This window comes from Delphinus delphis, chromosome 6 (assembly GCF_949987515.2).
Source record: "Delphinus delphis chromosome 6, mDelDel1.2, whole genome shotgun sequence".
NCBI classification, from domain to species: Eukaryota; Metazoa; Chordata; class Mammalia; order Artiodactyla; family Delphinidae; genus Delphinus; species Delphinus delphis.
Window position 1 is genome coordinate 83,849,542 of NC_082688.1, and position 23,359 is coordinate 83,872,900.

At 40.2% G+C, this 23,359-nt stretch overlaps 1 protein-coding gene across 3 annotated transcripts in view; it reads right to left on the bottom strand.

Annotated features, from left to right (window-relative positions):
• The window catches only part of AGTPBP1 (ATP/GTP binding carboxypeptidase 1), a 169,423-nt gene extending 149,037 nt beyond the window's left edge, over positions 1-20,386 (bottom strand). For all 3 annotated transcript variants that reach the window (XM_060014981.1, XM_060014980.1, XM_060014982.1), the window contains exon 1: positions 20,254-20,386. The gene's annotated coding sequence lies outside the window, so the exon portion shown is untranslated. The remainder of the gene's footprint in view (positions 1-20,253) is intronic.
• Between the last annotated feature and the right edge of the window lie 2,973 nt (positions 20,387-23,359).

Below are 23,359 nucleotides of genomic sequence, written 5' to 3' on the forward strand. Positions count from 1 at the left end.
CCTACTTCACCTAGTATGATAATCTCTAGGTCCACCCATGTTGCTGTAAATGGCATTATTTCATTCTTTTTTATGTCTGAGTAATATTCCATTATATATATGTACCACATCTTCTTTATCCAATCCTCTATCGATGGACATTTAGGTTGCTTCCATGTCTTGGCTATTGTAAACAGTGCTGCAATGAACATTGGGGTGCATGTATCCTTTCAGATTATGGTTTTCTCCAGATATATGCCCAGAAGTGGGATTGCTAGATCATATGGTAGTTCTATTTTTAGCTTTTTAAGGAACCTCCATACTGTTCTCCATAGTGGTTGAACCAATTTACATTCCCACCAACAGTGCAGGAGAGTTGCCTTTCCTCCACACCCTCTCCAGCAATTACTGTTTGTAGACTTTTTGATGATGGCCATTCTGACCAGTGTGAGGTGATACCTCATTGTAGTTTTGATTTGCATTTCTCTGATAATTAGTGATGTTAAGCATTTTTCATGTGCTTTTTGGCCATCTGTATGTTTTCTTTGGAGAAATATCTATTCAGATCTTCTTCCCATTTTTTGATTGTTTTGTTTTGTTTTGTTTTTTGCTTTCGGGGTTTTTTTTTGACATAGGGCTACATGAGCTGTTTGTATATTTTGGAGACTAATCTCTTATCGGTCACTTCATTTGCAAATATTTTCTCCCATTCTGTGGCTTGTCTTTTCATTTTGTTTATGGTTTCCTTTGCTGTGCAGACACTTTTAAGTTTAATTAGGTCCCATTTGTTTATTTTTGTTTTTATTTTTCATTTCTCTAGGAGGGATTGCCTGTCCTAAATTGTACAAGATAGCTACTAGCTGACCCTGATCAGATCAAAAAAGATACCGCTGTGATTTATGTCAAAGAGTGCTCTGCCTATGTTTTCCTCGAAGAGTTTTAGTGTCTGCCCTTACACTTATGTCTTTGATCCATTTCGAGTTTATTTTTGTGTATGGTATTAGAGAATGTTCTAATTTTATTTTTTTTTTAATGTAGCTGTCCAGTTTTCCCAGCACCACTTCTCAGCCTTTTGGCTACGATCAAGTGTAGTCAATAATTCTTTATACCACTCTTTTCCTGTTAAATTACTGTGTGGCTTCTATCTCCTGATCAGACCCAGACTGATATATCCCAACAATTTTTTAAGCTATTTAGTACCCCATGGTAAATAAATCCTCTCTGCTTAAATTACATCAAGTGGATTCTGTTCTCTATAACTAAATATTCACTGTTTTCTCTTTGAATAAAGAATTTTGGGGGGTGGGAGGTGGAAGGATTTTACAATATTCATAACACCATTTTTTTTAAATTAGGAAGTGATACTAATTATACATGGCCAGGGTTAAGAATGGCTACTGAAGATTATATTCCCAGGTCAGGCTATTAAATACTTTAATTGTAATATTAACTTCATCTTAGAGTACTATCATTCCTGTAATGCCTAACCACATTTTAAAAAATTAGTCTACAGTGAGATACCACTTCACACCTACTAAAATATCTACAATAAAAAACACAGATAATGACAAGTCTTAACAAGGATGTGGAGAAACTAGAACACTTATACATTGCTGATGGGAAAGTAAAATGATACAGCTGCTTTGAAAACAGTCTAGCAGTTCCTCAAAAGGCTAAACATAAAGTGGCCATAATGACTCAGCTATTCCATCTCTTGGTACATACCCCCAAAAATGAAAAGTTATATCCATACAAAAACCTGTACACAAATGTTTATAGCAGCCTCATTCATAAAAACCAAGAACTGGAAACAACCCAAATGCCCATCAACTGACGAATGGATAAAATGTGGTATATCCATACAATGTAATATTATTCGGTGACAAAAAGAAACAAAGTACTTATATGTGCTACCTGGATAAACCTTAAAAATATTATATTAAGTGGAAGAAGCCAGTCAAGAAGGACCACATAATTATATAACTCCATTTATATGAAATATCCAGGATAGTTAAATCTATAGAGACAGAAAGTAGATTTAGTGGTCACCTAGGACTAGGAGAGATGGGGATGGATGTGCGGGAAGAGGCTAAAAGGGTGTGGGGCTTCTCCGAGGGGTAATGAAAATGGTCTAAAACTGACTGTAGTGATGTCTGCACAATTCTGTGAATGTACTAAAATCCACTGAATTGCATACTTTAACCGGTGAAATTATATGGTATGTGAGTTATATCTCAATACAACTATTTGAAAAAAAAGCTTAATCTCTGCAGGTACTTTCATAATTCAACAATTCCTAAATTAGGATTAGAGACTTAAATCCCTCTGTACCTCAGTGCCTGCTTCTCATGATGGAATACAATATCCTTTACACAAAAGCAAAACTACAGGGCTTCCCTGGTGGCGCAGTGGTTGAGAGTCCGCCTGCCGATGCAGGGGACACGGGTTCGTGCCCCGGTCCGGGAAGATCCCACATGCCGCGGAAAGGCTGGGCCCGTGAGCCATGGCCGCTGAGCCTGCGCGTCTGGAGCCTGTGGTCCACAACGGGAGAGGCCACAACAGTGAGAGGCCCGCGTACTGCAAAAAAAAAAAAAAACAAGAAAACTACAGACCCACCTGGCTCTTGGGAATATGTATTCTGAGTTACTTACCCAAAAGAGGTTTGGGGGGGAAAAAAGGCTATACTATGCTGTCACATAAAAATCCACAGTATACACCTCCCTCAGTTGGGGGAAGAGTCTGTAAAAATTGATTTTTATATATTTAAATGTGGCTTACACTAGAATTAAATGTGGAAATCTGGCCTTAGCAGAAAATCATACAAGCAAATAAACTTGCTCAAGCTAGCCCACACATAAGGAAAAGTAAACAGTTTTGCATATTCTAGCTCAAAAGTACAAAGGTTTGGATCTTCTGAATTTTCGAGATTTTCCTGATCTTTTGCTCTCAACTAGAACTAGTTCCAGAGCCTAGAGAACCTAAAAACTGAAACTCTCAGTTCTCACTGGCTTAAGCCTGGAATCAAGCTCATCGGCCAAGTCAATAAACAGGCACACACATAAGGCATCAGTATTTCATACATGTAAGCGGTCCTAACTTTCATTCCACAAACAAGCCACAGAAGAAATTCTGACACACAGCAAAGGTAAAGCTGTATATTCTAAATAGATAAAGACTTCAAACACATGTGGTTTTACATTTATTTCAAGTCAAACTGCTAAAAAAGAAAAAACGCCAAGAACCATATACTGTTCACACTCCAAAGCCCCATCTAAATCTTTTAAAAACAATCTGAGGAAATGATTTACTTTGACTTGACTTGCTTAAACAACTTGGTCCAGTTCCCATTCAGCCAGAACAACTTCACTAATTTACTCTCATCTGTTTACTAACAGGTCTCCCCACAAGGTATCATTAGACAAAAAACTTCCACTATTTAAAAACGTTTGAGGGCTTCCCTGGTGGCGCAGTGGTTGAGAGTCTGCCTGCCGATGCAGGGGACACAGGTACGTGCCCGGGTCCAGGAAGATCCCACATGGCCGCTAAGCCTGCATGTCCCTGCAACGGGAGAGGCCACAACAGTGAGAGGCCCGCGTACAGGGAAAAAAAAAAGAAAGAAAGAAAAGAAAATCCGGGTAGCTGGTCCTACCATGGGGAAGTATGCTGAAAAGAGCTTTTTTCAGCTCTCCCTTATTGTTTCATCATCTAAAAGGAAGAAACCACTTTTCAAGAATATAAGTGAGCTACTATTCCCCCACACCAGCTATGTCAATGTGATGGAAAATTGTAAATCCTGATTATTTAATAAGGAAGATCCCAAAGAATACGCTCATACCCCTTTCCCTTATTAAAGGAAAAAGAAACTTTAAAGGAAGGAGGTAAATAATATCTATCATCTAAAGGAAAGAAGAGTAACATTCCCAGCAATAGGCAGACAGAGATTATTATCATTTAAATTAAGAGAGAAATGTATACTCTGGACATGATCTGTGTTTATTAACTTACTCTAAATTACAATATTAAGGTATACATTTTCATCTAGTTACCTTAAACATATGACATTTTATGATTAGTTTACTAATGTTTTAAGCTGATCTGCAAACAGGCAAATTTATTTCACTATATTACTGTCATTAATTTTATCAGAAAATGTGGATAACAGTAAACCTATAAGAAGGTTATACCTTTTACCTTTCTTCATTATGCATCCTCATTAAAAACACAAGAGTTTGGATGGTTCACACACTACTCCACAAAAGATGCTCTGACATTTACAAAGGTCTAATTTGTTCTGCTATGTGATGTTTTAATTATACTACAAATAATAGGGTCTTATTGTTGGAGGAGCAGAATCCAACTACACTTCAATTAGTTTATTTAAAATAACTCTTCCACCCAACACTGATTCCAACTGACTATTTTTATACTTAAACAAATGCCAAAATTCCTAAATCCATATAGGTGATGGAAGAAATTAAAATTCTTACCTTGAAACACATATTTTCCTTGCCTCTAACCTATGACTCTAACCCATTAAAATGGTTTAAGTTTTGTTTATTTGTTTCTTTGTTTGTTTTAAGGAAAGTACCACAGCCCTAAGTCACCTGCCACTAATATCACAATAGGAATCAAAATATACAGGACATGAGGAACTCAAAAAGCTATCAGGCATATAAGAAACTAATAGCAAAATGACAAAAGTTCCTCCTTATGAATAATTACTTTAGATGTAAATGGATTAAACTCTCCAATAGACATTGCCAAAAATGGATTTTAAAAACATGATCCAACTATATGTTCTCTACAAGAGACTTACTTTAGATACAAAGGTACAAATGGGTAGAAAGTGAAAGGATGGAAAAAGATATGACATGCAAATAGTAACCAAAAGAGATCACGGGTGGCTGTACTAATACCAGACAAAATAGACTTTAAATCAAAGGAGGTTATAAAATACAAAGAAGAACACTATATATTAATAAAAGGCTCAAGAGAGCAAGAAGATATAGCAATTGTAAACATTCACCTAATAACAGACTATCAAAATATATGAAGCAAAAACTGACAGAATTAAAGGGGAAAATAGACAGTTCTATAATAACAGTTGGCAGTTTCAACACCCTACTCTCAATAATGGATAGAACAACCAGACGGAAGATAAGTTAAGGAGATAGAGGACTTAAACAACACAATTAACCAACTAGAGATAACAGACATATATAGAACATTCTACCTAACAACAGATTATACATTCTTCTCAAGTACAAGTGGGACATTCTGCAGAATACACGATATATCAGGCCACAAATTATGTCTCAATAGACTTTTAAAGACAGATAATCATACAAAGTATTTTTCCTAACTACAACAGAATGAATTTTGAAATCAGTAAAAGAAAAATTAGAAAATTCACAAATTTGTGGAAATTAAACAATATGCTCTTAAACAACCACTGGGTCAAAGTAGAAATCCTAAGGGAAATTAGAAATACTTAAAAGACAAATGAAAACAAAAAATACAACATACCAAAATTTATTAGATGCAGTGAAAGTAATGCTAAGGGGGAAATTTATAGCTATAAACACGTATTAAAAAATAAGAAAGATCTCAAATCAACAACTTAACTTTACAATTTAAGGAACTAGAAAAAGCTGAAACCCAAAGCTAGCAGAAAGAAGAAAATAATAAAGACTAGGGCGGAGATAAATGAAACAGCGAATAGAAAAATAATACAGAAAAATCAACAAAAACAAAAGTTGATTCTTCAAAAAATTCACAAAATTGATGAAACTTTAGCAAGATTAAGAAAAAAGAAGCAAATTACTAATCAGAAAGTGCAGACATTACTGATTCCACAAAAATAAAAAAGATTTTATGAGAGTACTGTGAACAACTGTGCACCAACAAAGTGGATAACCTAGGTAAAACTGACAGATTTCTAGAAACCTATTATGTCACAAAGAAATAGAAAATCTGAATAGACCCATAATTATTAAGGAGATTGAGCCAGTAATCAAAATGCTCCCAACAAAGAAAAGCCCCAAACCTGATGGCTTCACTAGTGAACTCTACCAAACATTTAAAGAATATCAATGCTTCTCAAATTCTTCAAAAAACTGAAGTGGAGGGAACACTTCCTAACTCATTCTGTGAGGCATCGCCCTGATACCAAAGCCACACAAAGACATTACAAGAAAACTACAGACCAATACCCCTTTGAACACAGATCCAAAAAATCCCCCACAAAATACCAGCAAACTGAATTCAGCAGTTTTCAGTTTGCTGGTATTTTGCAAATCAAAAGCACAATGAGATATCACCTAACACCCATCAGGATGGCTAGTATCCAAAAAAAAAACAAAAACAAAAAAACCCCACACATAGGAAATAACAAGTGTTGACAAGGATGTAAAGAAATTGGAACGCTTGTTCAATGTTGGTGCTGGTATGAATGTAAAATGATGCAGCCGTGATGGAAACAGTATGGTCATTCCTCAAAAAATTAAAAATAGAATTACCATATGACCCAGCAATTCCACTCTGAGTATGTACCCAAAAGAACTAAAAGCAGGGTCTCAAAGAAATATGTGCACACCCATGTACACAGCAGCAGCATTATTCACAACAGCCAAAAGGTAGAAGCAACCCAAGTAACTATCAATGGATAAAAAAAAAAAAAAAAGAACAAACATGGTATATACATACAATGGAATGTTAGCCTTAAAAAGGAAGGAAATTCTGGCACATGCTACAGTGTAGATGAAACTTGAAGATACCATACTAAAAGAAATAAGCCAATCACAAAAGAACAAATACTGTATGATTCCATTCATATAATGTAGATAAAGTAGTCTAATTCAGAGAGAGAAAAAACAAAATGGTAGTTGCCAGGGGCAGGTGGAAGCGGAAGAAATGGGCAGCTATTGTTTAATGGATCAAGAGTTTTAGTTTTGCAAGATGAAAAGTTCTAGAGATGGGTGGTAATAATGGTTGCAAAACAATGTGAATTACTTAATGCCACTGAACTGTATATTAAAAATGGTTAAGGGCTTCCCTGGTGGCGCAGTGGTTAAGAATCCGCCTGCCAATTCAGGGGACATGGGTTCGAGCCCTGGTCCGGGAAGATCCCACGTGCCGCAGAGCAACTAAACCGAGGCACCACAACTACTGAGCCTGTGCTCTAGAGCCCACAAGCCACAACTACTGAGCCTGCGTGCCACAACTACTGAAGCCCGCGCGCCTAGAGCCCATGTTCCAAACAAGAAAAGCCACCACAATAAGAAGCCTGCGCACCACAATGAAGAATAGACCCCGCTCACCACAACCAGAGGAAAGCCCACATGCAGCAACGAAGGCCCAACGCAGCCAAAAAATAATAAAATCATTTATTTTAAAAAGAGATTAAAATGCTAAATTTTATGTTATATATATTTTACCATAATTTCTAAAAATGAATTTTTAAATCAAAATATGGACCAAAAATATGAATGAGTCAATATGTTAAAAATTGGAAAAAATAAGTTTCAAATGTAAACACAAAATTAAAACTGGGGGGGACTGGTTAGATGGTGGAGTAGAAGGACATGCTCTCACTCCCTCTTCTGAGAACACCAGAATCACAATTAACTGCTGAACAATCATCAACAGGAAGACACTGGAACTCACCAAAAGAGATACTCCACATCCAAACACAAAGGAGAAGCCACGATGAGATGGTAAGAGGGGCGCAATCACAATAAAATCAAATCCCACAACTGCTCGGTGGGTGACTCACAAACTGGAGAACACTAATACCACAGAAGTCCACCCACTGGAGTGAAGGTTCTGAGCCCCATGTCAGGCTTCCCAACCTGGGGGTCCGGCAAGGGGAGGAGGAATTCCTAGAGAATCAAACTTTGAAGGCCAGCGGGATTTGACTGCAGGACTTCGACAGGACTGGGGGAAACAGAGACTCCACTCTTGGAGGGCACACACAAAGTAGTGTGTGTACTGGGACCCAGGGGAAGGAGCAGTGACCCCATAGGAGATTGAACCAGACTTACCTGTTAGTGTTGGAGGGTCTTCTGCAGAGGTGGGGGGTGGCTGTGGCTCACTGTGAGGACAAGGACACAGGCAGCAGAAGTTCTGGGAAGTACTCCTGGGCGAGAGCCTTCCCAGAGTCCGACATTAGCACCACCAAAGAGCACGGATAAGCTCCAATGTTGGGTCACCCCAGGCCAAACAACTAACAAAGAGGGAACCCAGCCCCACCCATCAGCAGACAAGCAGATTAAAGTTTTACTCAGTTCTGCCCACCAGAGCAACACCCAGCTCTACCCACCACCAGTCTCTCCCATCAGGAAACTTGTACAAGCCTCTTAGATAGGCTCATCCATCAGAGGGCAGACAGCAGAAGCAAGAAAAACTACAATCCTGCAGGCTATGGAACAAAAACCACATTCACAGAAAGATAAAGGAGATGAAAAGGCAGAGGGCTATGTACCAGATGAAGGGACAAGATAAAACCCCAGAAAAACAACTAAATGAAGTGGAGATAGGCAACCTTCCAGAAAAGGAATTCAGAAAAACGATAGGGAAGATGATCCAGGACCTCGGAAAAAGAATGGAGGCAAAGATCGAGAAAATGCAAGAAATGTTTAACAAAGATCTAGAAGAATTAAAGAACAAACAGAGATAACAATACAATAACTGAAATGAAAACTACACTAGAAGGAATCAATAGCAGAATAACTGAGGCAGAAGAACGAATAAGTGACCTGGAAGACAGACTGGTGGAATTCACTGCCGTGGAACAGAATAGAGAGAAAAGAATGAAAAGAAATGAAGACAGCCTAAGAGACCTCTGAGACAACATCAAACACAACAACATTCGCATTATAGCCGCCCCAGAAGGAGACAAGAGAGAAAGGACCCCAGAATATATTTGAGAGATTACAGTCAAAAACTTCCCTAACGTGGGAAAGGAAATAGCCACCAAAGTCCAAGAAGTGCAGAGAGTCCCATACAGGATAAACCCAAGGAGAAACATGCCGAGACACATAAAAATCAAATTGGCAAAAATTAAAGACAAAGAAAAATTACTGAAAGCAGCAAGGGAAAAATGACAACATACAAGGGAACTCCCATAAGCTTAACAGCTGATTTCTCAGCAGAAACTCTACAAACCAGAAGGGAGTGGCAGGACATATTTAAAGTGATGAAAGGGAATAAACCACAACCAAGATTACTCTACCCGGCAAGGATCTCATTCAGATTTGATGAAGAAATCAAAAGCTTTACAGACAAGCAAATGCTAAGAGAATTCAGCACCACCAAACCAGCTCTACAACAAATGCTAAAGGAACTTCTCTAATTAGGAAACACAAGAGAAGAAAAGGACCTACAAAAACAAACCCATAACAACTAAGAAAATGGTAATAGGAACATATATATCGATAACTACCTTAAACGTGAATGGATTAAATGCTCCAACCAAAAGACATAGACTGGCTGAATGGATACAAAAACAAGACCCATATATATGCTGTCTACAAGAGACCCACTTCAGACCTAGGGACACATACAGACTGAAAATGAGGGGATGGAAAAAGATATTCCATGCAAATGGAAATCAAAAGAAAGCTAGAGGGCTTCCCTGGTGGCGCAGTGGTTGAGAGTCTGCCTGCCGATGAAGGGGACACGGGTTCGTGCCCCGGTCCAAGATGATCCCGAGTGGGCCCGTGAGCCATGGCCACTGAGCCTGCGCGTCCGGAGCCTGTGCTCCGCAACGGGAGAGGCCACAACAGTGAGAGGCTCGCGTACCACACACACACACACACACACACACACACACACACACGCACAAAAAGAAAGCTAGAGTACCAATACCCATATCAGATAAAATAGACTTTAAAATAAAGAATGTTACAAGAGATTAGGAAGGACACTACATAATGATCAACGGATCAATCCCCAAAGAAGATATAACAATTATAAATATATATGCACCCAACATAGGAGCACCTCAATACATAAGGCAACTGCTAACAGCTATAAAAGAGGAAATTGACAGTAACACAATAATACTGGGGGACTTTAACATCTCACTTACACCAATGGACAGATCATCCAAACAGAAAATTAATAAGGAAACACAAGCTTTAAATGACACAATAGACCAGGTAGATTTAATTGATATTTATAGGACATTCCATCCAAAAACAGCAGATTACACTTTCTTCTCAAGTGCACATGGAACATTCTCCAGGATAGATCACATCTTGGGCCACAAATCAAGCCTCAGTAAATTTAAGAAAACTGAAATCATATCAAGCATCTTTTTTGACCACAGTGCTATGAGATTAGAAGTGAATTACAGGGAAAAAAATGTAAAAAACACAAACACATGCAGGCTAAACAATACGTTACTAAATAACCAAGAGATCACTGAAGAAATCAAGGAGGAAATTTTAAAAAATACCAAGAGACAAATGACAATGAAAACATGACAATCCAAAACATATGGGATGCAGCAAAAGCAGTTCTAAGAGGGAAGTTTATAGCAGTACAAGCCTATCTCAAAAAACAAAAAAAATCTCAAATAAACAATCTAACCTTACACCTAAAGGAACTAGAGAAAGAAGAACAAACAAAACCCAAAGGTAGCAGAAGGAAAGAAATCATAAAGATCAGAGCAGAAATAAATGAAATAGAAACAAAGAAAACAATAGCAAAGATCAATAAAACTAAAAGCTGGTTCTTCAAGAAGATAAATTAAATTGATAAACCATTAGCCAGACTCATCAAGAAAAACAGGGAGAGGACTCAAATCAATAAAATTAGAAATGAAAAAGGAGAAGTTCCAACAGAAACCTCAAAAATACAAAGCATCCTAAGAGACTACTACAAGCAAATCTATGCCAATAAAATGGACAACCTGGAAGAAATGGACAAATTCTTAGAAAGGTATAACCTTCCAAGACTGAACCAGGAAGAAATAGAAAATATGAACAGACCAATCACAAGTAATGAAATTTAAACTGTGACTAAAAATCTTCCAACAAACAAAAGTTCAGTACCAGATGGCTTCACAGGTGAATTCTATCAAACATTTAAAGAAGAGCTAACACCCATCTTTCTCAAATTCTTCCAAAACATTACACAGGAAGGAACACTCCCAAACATTCTATGAGACCACCAGCACTCTGATACCAAAACCAGACAAAGAAACTACAAGAAAAGAAAATTAAAGACCAATATCACTAATGAATATAGATGCAAAAACCCTCAACAAAATACTAGCAAACAGAATCCAACAACACATTAAAATGATCATACACCACGATCAAGTGGGATTTATCCCAGAGATGCAAGGATTCTTCAATATATGCAAATCAATCAATGTGATACACCATACTAACAAATTGAATAAAAACCATATGATCATCTCAATAGATGCATAAAAAGCTTTTGACAAAATTCAACACCCATTTATGATAAAAACTCTCCAGAAAATGGGCATAGAGGGAACCTACCTCAACATAACAAAGGCCATATACGACAAACCCACAGCAAACATCATTCTCAATGGTGAAAAACTGAAAGCATTTCCTCTAAGATCAGGAACAAGACAAGGATGTCCACTGTCACCACTATCATTCAACATTATTTTGGAAGTCCTAGCCATGGCAATCAGAGAAGAAAAAGAAATAAAAGGAATACAAATTGGAAAAGAAGTAAAACTGTCACTGTTTGCAGATGACATGATACTATACATAGAGAATCCTAAAGATGCCACCAGAAAACTACTAGACCTAATCAATGAATTTGGTAATGTAGCAGGATACAAAATTAATAGACAGAAATCTCTTGCATTCCTATACACTAATGAGGAAAAATCTGAAAGAGAAATTAAGGAAACATTCCCATTTACCATTGCAAATACCTAGGAATAAACCTACCTAGGGAGACAAAAGAACTGCATGCAGAAAACTATAAGACACTGATGAAACAAATTAAAGACAATACCAACAGATGGAGAGATATACCATGTTCTTGGATTGGAAGAATCAATATTGTGAAAATGACTATACTACCCAAAGCAATCTACAGATTCAATGCAATCCCTATCGAATTACCAATGGCATTTTTTACAGAACTAGAACAAAAAATCTTAAAATTTGTATGGAGACACAAAAGACCCCGAATAGCCAAAGGAGTCTTGAAGGAATAAATGGAGCTGGAGGAATCAGACTCCCTGACTTCAGACTATACTACAGAGCTACAGTAATCAAGATAATATGGTACTGGCACAAAAACAGAAATATAGATCAATGGAACAAGATAGAAAGCCCAGAGATAAACCCATGCACCTATGGTCAACTAATCTATGACAAAGGAGGCAAGGATATACAATGGAGAAAAGACAGTCTCTTCAATAAGTGGTGCTGGGAAAACTGGACAGCTGCATGTAAAAGAATGAAATTAGAACACTCCATAACACCATACACAAAAATAAACTCAAAATGGATTATAGACCTAAATGTAAGACCGGACACTATAAAACTCTTAGAGGAAAACATAGGAAGAACACTCTTTGACATAAATCAAAGCAAGATCTTTTTTGATCCACCTCCTAGAGTAATGGAAAGAAAAACAAAAATAAGCAAATGGGACCTAACGAAACTTAAAAGCTTTTGCACAGCAAAGGAAACCATAAACAAGACGAAAAGACAACCCTCAGAATGGGAGAAAATATTTCCAAATGAGTCAATGGACAAAGGATTAATCTCCCAAATATATAAACAGCTCATGCAGCTCAATATTAAAAAAAAACAAACAACCCAATCCAGAAATGGGCAGAAGACCTAAATAGACATTTCTCCAAAGAAGACATACAGATGGCCAAGAAGCACATGAAAACCTGCTCAACATCAGTAATTATTAGAGAAATGCAAATCAAAACTACAATGAGGTATCACCTCACACCAGTTAGAATGGGCATCATCAGAAAACCTACAAACAACAAATGCTGGAGAGGGTGTGGAGAAAAGGGAACCCTCTTGCACTCTTGGTGGGAATGTAAATTGATACAGCCACTATGGAGAACAGTATGGAGCTTCCTTAAGAAACTAAAAATAGAATTACCATACGATCCAGCAATCCCACTACTGGGCATATACCCAGAGAAAACCATAATTCAAAGACACATGCACCCCAATGTTCACTGCAGCACTATTTACAATAGCCAGGTCATGGAAGCAACCTAAATGCCCATCAACAGACGAATGGATAAAGAAGATGTGGTACATATATACAATGGAGTATTATCAGCCATAAAAAGGAACGAAATTGGGTGATTTGTAGAGAATATGGATGGATCTAGAGGCTGTCACAGAGTGAAGTAAGTCAGAAGGAGAAAAACAAATATCGTATATTAACGCATATATGTGGAACCTAGAAAACCTGTACAGATGAACCAATTTGCAGGACAGAAGTGGAGACACAGATGTAGAGAACAAACGTATGGATACCAAGAGGGGAAAGCGGCAGGGGGTGGGGGTGGTAGTGTGATGAATTGGGCGATTGGGATTGACATTTATACACTGATGTGTATAAAATGGAAGACTAGGGCTTCCCTGGTGGCGCAGTGGTTGAGAGTCCGCCTGCTGATGCAGGGAACACGGGTTCGTGCCCCGGACCGGGAAGATCCCACATGCCGCGGAGCGGCCGGACCCGTGAGCCATGGCCGCTGAGCCTGTGTGTCCAGAGCCTGTGCTCCGCAACGGGAGAGGCCACAACAGCGAGAGGCCCGCGTAAGGAAAAAAAAAAAAAAAATGGAAGACTAATAATAACCTGCTGTATAAAGAAATAAAAGAAAATCTGGCCCAAAAAAAAAATCTGTTAAAGAGGAAAAAAAAATTAAATTTAATTTAATTTAAAAAAAAATTAAAACTGATGAGATGAAATTAACAGATGAAAGAGACATTTTCAAGACAAAGAAAAAATCCCAGAACCCCAGAATTGTAGCAGGCTTCAAAGACCTTGTGGAAGTCAAATTCTTTCACTCTGTAAATTAGGAGAGAAGCTTCTCAGGGAAGTTAGCTGTCTTGCATCAACTATCATCAGTCAGTTCTGCTACATTCAACAAGAAGCTGTGCCTACCACAAATTAACAAATCTGGAGTTTTTGTCAAAAATAGCATTCTTTTGGGGCTTCCCTGGTGGCGCAGTGGTTGAGAGTCCGCCTGCCGATGCAGGGGACACGGGTTCGTGCCCCGGTCCGGGAAGATCCCACATGCCGCGGAGCGGTTAGGCCCGTGACCATGGCCGCTGAGCCTGTGCGTCCAACGGGAGAGGCCGCAACAGTGAGAGGCCCGCGTACCGCAAAAAAAAAAATAGCATTCTTTTCAATTCATTAAACTCTATTATATGTGGACAGTGTTAACATTTTTATTACTATTATTCTACCATAAATCCTTCATTGACATTATTATTATTATTCCCAACGTAACCTATACCCTTATAATCATAATCGTAAATCATTTTCCCCATAGGGAAAAGATGTGACACAAAGACAGCAAGTACTGGTCACCTCTCCTTAGGATGGTTCATCCTCAGCATGAATTAAATGAAAAATGAAGGGAGCTAAGTAGTTTGTCTTTTTTTTTTCCAGCTTATGAGCTGGGTGTCAAGCGAGTTTTCCATACTGTGCCTTCACTATATTTGTCTAATATGTAAAATCCAAAAAAAATTAGATTTGAACATTTATGTGGAAATGTACAACCAAATCTTAAGATAGTGTAATTTCAGAATACTAATAATATAGCCCCCTTGTATCAGCACTTGACTAAAACCCTAAGAAACCTCTCAACTTTCTATGAATAACCTTTACTCTGCTTAAATGTTTTTTTTTAAAGAAGGCCTTTACAGGGACCCAAAAGTCTGAAGCAAAAATAGACTAGAAATAGTTACTACCACTTTCCTTCCTAATCAAAGTTTGGTAGAAATCCCCTATGATTTATACTGTAAGTCCTCAAAGTGTGCTCTGTGAAACCCTGGGGTCCCAACACCCTTTTAGGGGGTCCACGAGGTCAAAGCTATTTTTATAATAATACTAAAACATTATTAGCCTTTTTAACTATATTAGCATTTACACTAATAGTGCAAAAGCAATGGTTTGTAAAATTTCTGGCACCTTGGAACAAATTATAATGGTGGCACCAAACTGTACTGTTATTAGTGATTGTATTTTCACCATCAAGTACCAGCAATTATAAAAAAGTCTGTTTCACTTAAGAATGTCCCTGAAATAGTAAAAAAGATATTAATTTTATTAAATCTTGGCCCTTGCATACATATTCTTTCAATGTTCTATGTGAAAAAGTGGTTAAGTATGCATGAAGCCTTTCTTGCTATATAGTAAATTATAATGCTTGACAGCTGTCTCAAGGAAAAGTGCTTCTGTAACTGAATTGAGAGCTTGAATTAGCCTTTTTCGTTAAACACCACCTTTACTTAAAAGAATGACTTAGGTATTTTGGCAGAGGTTTGCTCAGAAATTACTGAAGTCTATTTGTCACTTACAGGAAACAACTGACAATCATATTTGTTGCCAATGATAAAATTTGAGCTTTCAAGCAAAAATCAGATTTTTGGAAAACTCATAACCACCATCATGTCACAACTGGGACAGCTTCCCAATAACTTGTTTCTGATGGAATAGGTGGTGATATTGATATTAACAAACATGGTTTTTTTAATATTTTGTAATGAAAAGTAACTCACTGAACCAATATTTACAAATGACCAGGGCATGATGTTATAAATTCAGGCATGGGCGTTAGGTCCACTCTAAGTTCAGACCAACAGATTTTAACATAACATTATTAAAAAGTCCAATGTTATGATTTCAGATTCCATACTGCAACTGTCAGGGAGGGAGAAAACTTTCCTCTACCCTTCTTCTAGGTTATTCTGGCTGCTCTAAGAATTAAATTGGCATGAGACAGATTAACAGGAGAAAAGCAAATTTAATTCATATGTATGGGAATCCCAACCACATGAAGGGTGACAGACCCTACATACATCAGAGTTTCAAAGACAGAAAGGTAAAATGAAGTGTGTATGTCATCCTGAGCTACAGAATGGGATAGGGGACTGGGGCTTCCAAGAACTAAGGTCATTCACAGGACAATAAGAAGAGCAGATGTTTGACAATACGATGTTTGTCTGCCATATAGATGGGGCCACTAGGATAAAATTTATCGCTGGTAATAACTCTTTTTCTGGGAAAAATCCCCAATTTAAATTCTTCTAGGTAGTTAAGGAAGGGGCAGTAGTTTCCCTTGAACAGGCAGTTTCCCAATTGCCTTTAGCTCAAAATAATCCACACTCAAAAGTGGCACATTTTGGGGAGGTTCATTCCAAACCTTTATATAACTCACTAAAAACTGTCATATGCTGAGTTTTGATGTAGTACCAAACAAGTATATCCATAATTATCTGGAGGCTATCAAAATATCCCTTCCTTTTTCAGCCATTAACTGTGTAAGGCTGGATTTCTCTCTGTATATATACTTCAACCCAAACAATATATTGCAATAGACTGAATGCAGAAGCAGATATGAGAATCCCGCTGTTTCTATTAAACCAGACATTAGAGATTTACAAAATCTAGAATGCCAGTCTTCTCACTCCTTTATTTATTCTTGAAAAATAGTCATCTTTCACTAAAAAAAAGTTTATATTAACATGTAATGGGTTTATAATGATCATTTTAAGTGAATTAATAAAAATTTTGCATCTTTGCTTTAATTTATAATATATAATCCACAAAAGCTTTTTGTGGTGCTCAATAATTTTTTAAGAGTATAAAAGGGTCCTGAGACCAAACATTTGAAAGCACCTGATGTAAAGAACAGAGTATTAATATCAGATCCCTGCAAACCAAAAAGAACAAGAAGTACATTTAAAAAACTTTTTTTTAGTTTTCCTAGGAAAATTACATGAAAACTGAAAAGGAACACAATGGCAAATCAAAATTAACCTCATTCTAAGTAACATCAATACAGAATTTAAAAAAAAAAAGAATGCTTAGATGAAAGTGATTTTGTATATCCTGGAAACATGCAATATGTTGATCAGATAAACACATAAATATATCCATTAATAGTTTGATAGATAATATTTTTGATAGCTGCACATGACAGCCAAAGAAACATGCAATCACAAACTCAAAAACAGGTGATTAAAATAGCAGCCACCACCACCATGAGGGAGACAATCCAAGGTTCTGTCAGAAGGGACAAACAGGGATACTACAGCCAATCTCCGGCAGCATCTCAGGGCACCCAGCTCAGGGTCTAGCTGTTCTAAACTAAATAAATTACATGCTTCCAAGCCAGGACAGTAACACTAAGCTCTCACTTAGCCCCAACAGAGCAAATGGGTCATCGTGGAATTAATCTGGAATAACAGTGCTCGATCAGCCCAAAGCCCCTTTTCGGCTTACTAGATCCCTTGCACTGAGGAAAAACACTAGCAATATTTACTGAGCATTTACTATGTGCCAGGCATTGTGGGCTAAGCACTTTAGATGTGTTAACTCATTTAATATTCAAGATCATCTTAAGAGTATACACCATAATTAGCTCCATTTTTGCAGTTGAGAAAATTGAAGCACAAAGAAGATAAATAACTTGCTCAAAGCAAAGCCAGGATTCAATTCCAGCCTGTCTGGCTCTGAGGGCCAGCCCCTTAGCCACTACACTGTAGTACACAGAGGCACAGTAACCAACAATAATATATAAAGTTTAAATTCAGTGTCCACTGTTGACAATTTCTGTTGTTTACACTGAGACCTACTGCCTAAGAGAAGCTCCCAATTTGCAGAAAGCCCTCTGACAGGTCATCCATTACTACCCATGCACTGTTCAACTTCCAGGTATTAAGGGGCTTCAAGCAAGAAAAGTAGATTTTGGAAGGTGAAACTGTGGAAGAGATTTTTTTTTTTGTCCAAGATATAGAATATGATACAAATTAGATGATTTCACACGTCTTGGACCTCTTTTTCTTCAACTATTGAAAATAAAACCGTTATTATATAAGAATCTAGCTAGACTATTCCAAAGAGAATAATGCCTCAATTCAAGTCAACTAAAAAAGGTTTATAAAAACTGCATTTACAAAAGTTCAGATTACACTATACATTTAAATGTTTTGCAATGTGGCTAATTACAAGGGTAGCTCTATGTCTATACTTTTCATTTCAGTGTTCAGAGTGAGACTGCAGTTCTAAGTATGTGTTGAAGCAATTCAAGGCAGAGTTTTGAGGTCATTAAAAATGAACCTAGGGCTTCCCTGGTGGCACAGTGGTTAAGAATCCGCCACAACTACTGAAGCCCGCACCTAGAGCCCGTGCTCTGCAACAAGAGAAGCCACCGCAATGAGAAGCCCTCGCTCCGCAACGAAGAGTAGCCCCCGCTCACCGCAACTAGAGAAAGCCCTCGCACAGCAACAAAGACACAGTGCAGCCAAAAATAAAATAAATAAAATAAATAAATTTTTTAAAAAATGAACCTATAACTTCACTGTAGAAATTAATTCAAGCAAAGTGGAATGGGAAACAGAACAAGTCATGTTACAACTCATCCTTAAGGATGAGAAATAAGGAGTGGATAAGGCACTGCTAACTATCTCACAGTAATTACATAAGAAAATGCTTACAGATCTTTCAGGGTTTTGTTTGATTTTAACATTTGGCACACGTTTTAAAATATGTACCATATAAAGTGCCTTAAATAAACTACTACTTTTTTGGCCTGCTGAACTGAAAACATTCCACAATACAATTACAAAAACCACTTTCTGGTTTTCTCAGGGGGAAAAAAAGACAATTTATAGAACGAATTCAGAGGTTAACAAAGAAAGAGATAACCTGATTTACATAAAGATTCCAACACGGGGGCTTCCCTGGTGGCGCAGTGGCTGAGAGTCCACCTGTCGATGCAGGGGACACGGGTTCGTGCCCCAGTCCGGGAAGATCCCACATGCCGCGGAGCGGCTGGGCCCGTGAGCCATGGCCGCTGAGCCTGTGCGTCCGGAGCCCGTGCTCCGCAGCAGGAGAGGCCACAACAGGGAGAGGCCCGCGTACCGAAAAAAAAAAAAAAAAAAATTCCAACAAGAACATAAATGGTAAGTGAAAATGAGTGATCCAGAAGACTATTAAAGTCCCTTCTACCTACAAACTGTCGTACATCATAAACACTGCTACAATTTTGAATACCTGAAAAAAAAACCACACAGAATTAATATTGCCAAAGAAAATTTCGACTGAGTCTTACAACATATTAGGTCATCGGCAGTGCTAGACCTGCAAGCACTTGAGGAAGCTATCTTAAAATGAGAAATGGGCTTTAAGTTATCAACATTCACAACGATGTGTAAAACTCTATTCTGTGATGAGTAAATGCCCAGGAAAGGAAACGAACCAATTCAAAACTGCACTGGTACTTTAAAAGGCTTAAAGGCACAGGAGGGAAACAACCATTGAGCCCAGCAAGCCTTTGCGTTGGGTTGTAGGAGTCCCTGAACACTTGCATGAAGAACCCCCAACTCAGGAAGGAAGGCTGGAGGGAAACTCTGCACTGTCATCTAGGGCGATCTGATTCAGGTTCAAATCAAACCCACAGGGCGCCAAGTTGTAAGCAGAGAACACACTTCAGGCCAAGCTACCCACTGAGAGGGAGCAAGCCCAGCCATCGCCGACGTCACACCACAGCCCACCCTGAAGCGCGGCGCACCTAGGGGCTGGGAGCTGGGGCGGCTGGGGAGGCGGGGTGCGCGCCCGGCCCCTGCCCGCCGCCCCTCGGCTCCGCTCCGCGCTGTACCGCAGCCACCCGCGCGGTCACCGCCGAGAGAAAGGGAGAGCAGGGCAGGGGGCCGTCTCTGCCCGGAGACCGCGCCGGGCACCCTCCGCGGGGACTGGAGCAGGGACGACCGAGCCTCCATGGGTGGGGGCGGGGCGTTTTCCAGAAACCGGCCAAAGGCCCCACCCATCAGGGGTTCCCCTCAAGACCCGGTCCACCCCCCGAAAGACACGGGTTACACAACCTGACAGGTAAGGGGCGGAGGGATCGCAGGACGCAGACCGGGGCGGGCCCGGGGTCGCTCCTCCCCGGCCTCCCCAGCCCCCAGGATGCCGCGGATGAGAAGATAGGAGGGGTGGCGGGCGGGCGGGCTAACCGCAGCCGAGGGGCTGCCGGCCCGGTCGCGCTGACGGCGGCAGGGCGCTCACCGGCTCAGGATGGGGCGCTGGCAGGGACTGGGTAAAGGTGCAGCACCCGGCTCAGCGTCGGCAGCGCGGGCCGATGCTCTCCGGGGGCCCGGCGGATGCCTCACCGCCCGCCGCCGGGTGTTTTCATACAAACCCCGGTGGCAGAAGAGGAGGCGGCGGCGGACCCTGCCCGCATCCCGGGCAACGTCAGCGCGGCGCCCCGCCCACCGCACTCCTCGGCCAGCCGGCTCGCGCGCGCCGGGCGGGAAGGGGGGGCGGGGCACGCGTGCGCGCGGGCCGGGCCGGGCGCGCGCCGCGGGGGAGGGCGGGGCGCGCGCCGCGGGGAGGGCGGGGCGCGCGCCGCGGGGAGGGCGGGGCGCGCGCCGCGGGGAGGGCGGGGCGCGCGCGGGCAGGAGCGGGGTTGGGGAGTGCGCGTGGAGAAGGAGGGAGCGCGCGCAGGGGGGAGGGCGGGGCGCACGCGCCGTTGTTTGGGGGTGGGAAGGCCGGGCCCAGAGTCTGGAGAAGGGCTTGTGCGCGATGACGGCTGTGGTCCCCTACAGCTGTCAGCCTACCCAACCAAATGGTTCTTTGGGCGGCTGCCTATGTCCCGCAGGTCACCTTCCTGTAAGCTCCCAGTTAGAGACAACACCTTTTCCCAGAACTAAGCCGGAGCCCACGCCCCCCCGCTTAGGAGGCTTTCAGCAGCACAGGACCAGCACCATGCCACCCCGGTACCTCCGACCCACGTGGTACCGGGGTGGCACTGGACCCTGGGGACCGCGGTAAAAAGCCTTTTCCTCACCTCAAGGAGAGTCCATAATAAGAAGGTGAAGACAAGCAGCTATCACAGCTGGGCTCCCAGAACACAACGAAATTCCGCTTTGTGGCCCTGCCTCAGTAAATCAGATACCTAGTGCTGCAGCGAACAAAATAGCATGCTAATTTATTTCTTGCTTTTTTTGTAATGTGCGTACATATAGTCACAAAAATGGTAATGCTAAACGGGCTACTGAAGGCAGAGACGGAATGTTTTATCTGAGCCAAAGTAATGTGTCAGAAAGGTAAAATACTGATACACCCCCTTCTGTTTTGACTGCATGTAAACGCACTATAAATATATTCTTAATGAATACTGCCATTTACTTTTTTTCAAGAGCATGGATCATGTTTGCTGCTGTTTATAGTAGCTGTTAAGGAATGTAAAATTATTACAACCAGTTAGGGAAATAAATTGAGAGCTGTGAGGTTTTAGTTTTGTTTTCTTATCAAGTTTAAAAGAAATTAAGCAGGTGTGAAGGTCATTCAAAAGGTAACCTGAGGTGCAGCACGTGTGCTTTCTGCAGTTTGCCCTTGGCAGATGTCTTTACTCCAATAAACAAGAGACTGCCATTTTGTAAATGCCACAGTTTCCTTGACTGTGAGCACCAAAAGGCAGGATACAGTATTTTAAATAATTTTAAAACAACTACCACCCCAAACCACCCAGGCTGAAAAGCACTATCTGAGAACACCTAATTATCTAAATATTTAACAATTTACAGAAATTAAATGTAGGTAATATACATGAAACTTTATTCAAAGAGCATCTTCCTAAATGAATTAACCTGCAATGTAGAAATATAGATAAAAATGTGAATGTGTGTTTTTGCACAATTTGCATTCAACTTTAACAAACCATTGTTAGTGTGGTTCAATAAGCATTGTTAGTGTGGTTCAATGGTCCGGACACAGACCCAGTAGATTAACCTACACAACTAAGTAAAATGCAGAACCAATCCCTGTTGTTCCCTCAGCTTTGTCAGCACACCCTCTTATGATACATAAAAATCATTGTAAATAATTGTATGATGTAGACCAGAGTCTGACCATACAATGATATTCATTTAACTGGGATTCTTCAAATCAGTCTAGCCCATACCTTGTAAGTATTCAATAAATGTTAGATTATTTTAACTTTGGACTAGACTGGGAGAGAAAGGTGAGCGTTGTAGCCCAACTATCTCTTTCTCCTCTTTTGGTGATTTCCTTACCTCCATACCTTTATTAGAGAAATATACAAAATGCCACAAACTTTATCACGAAACTTTATAGCCATAAGGTTTAGAATAATAGTGGTCCTCTCAAAGTCTACAGTCATTTCCATCTGGAACTATAAATGTTAGAGGCACAAGCTCAATCATGAAATTTCTGATACATATCCAATATTCTGGAGCTGTAACAATCATCAATTTATTGAGCACCTCCTATGTGCCGGACACAATCCTCCGAAATCTTCTGAGGAGTTAAACAAATGATAATGCTCAACAAAATACCTAACAGCTGTTATGTGTCAAACTAAAAGGTTTCCCATAAAAAAACAGAGCAGAAGTGCAGCAAGAACAACCTGAGCTGAACCTAAACAAACATGACAAGGCTGGGAAGCAACCCCCAGCATTTCACACAATGGTGTGGTTCTGGGGGCAAAACCCTTTTACAGTGGCAAATGGTTTCCAGTGGTCAGGTGGTAGATCAAATGATATATGATTCAGGGTCAGAAAAACTGAGTTTAACGATCCATTATCTGTAAACCAGTATACTCTCACTTTCTTCATTTGTGAAATGAACTTAAATATTCCTGCCAAATCTAACATTTGAAAATTTGACATACCCTTTGATCCACTTAATGAAATTTATCCTAAGGAAATAACCAGGGAAGTGGCAGAGATTTAGCTAAAAGAATGATTATCCCAGAGTGGTATTATAAACCATCTTAAGTGTTCAAGAGAAGGCTCCTGGATAAACATATTATTGTACATCCATGCAGTAGATGACTAGGAAGCCATTAAAAATGATGTGGTAGGGCTTCCCTGGTGGCGCAGTGGTTGAGGGTCCACCTGCCGATGCAGGGGATGCGGGTTCGTGCCCCGGTCCGGGAGGATCCCACGTGCCGCCGAGCGGCTGGGCCCGTGAGCCATGGCCGCTGGGCCTGCGCGTCCGGAGCCTGTGCTCCGAAACGGCAGAGGCCACAGCAGTGAGAGGCCCGCGTACCGCAAAAAAAAAAAAAAAAAAAATGATGTTGTAGAGAAGGAGTTTTGAACCTGGGACCCAAAAGGTTTCATTCATGAACAGCTGTGGATTTACCTTGGGG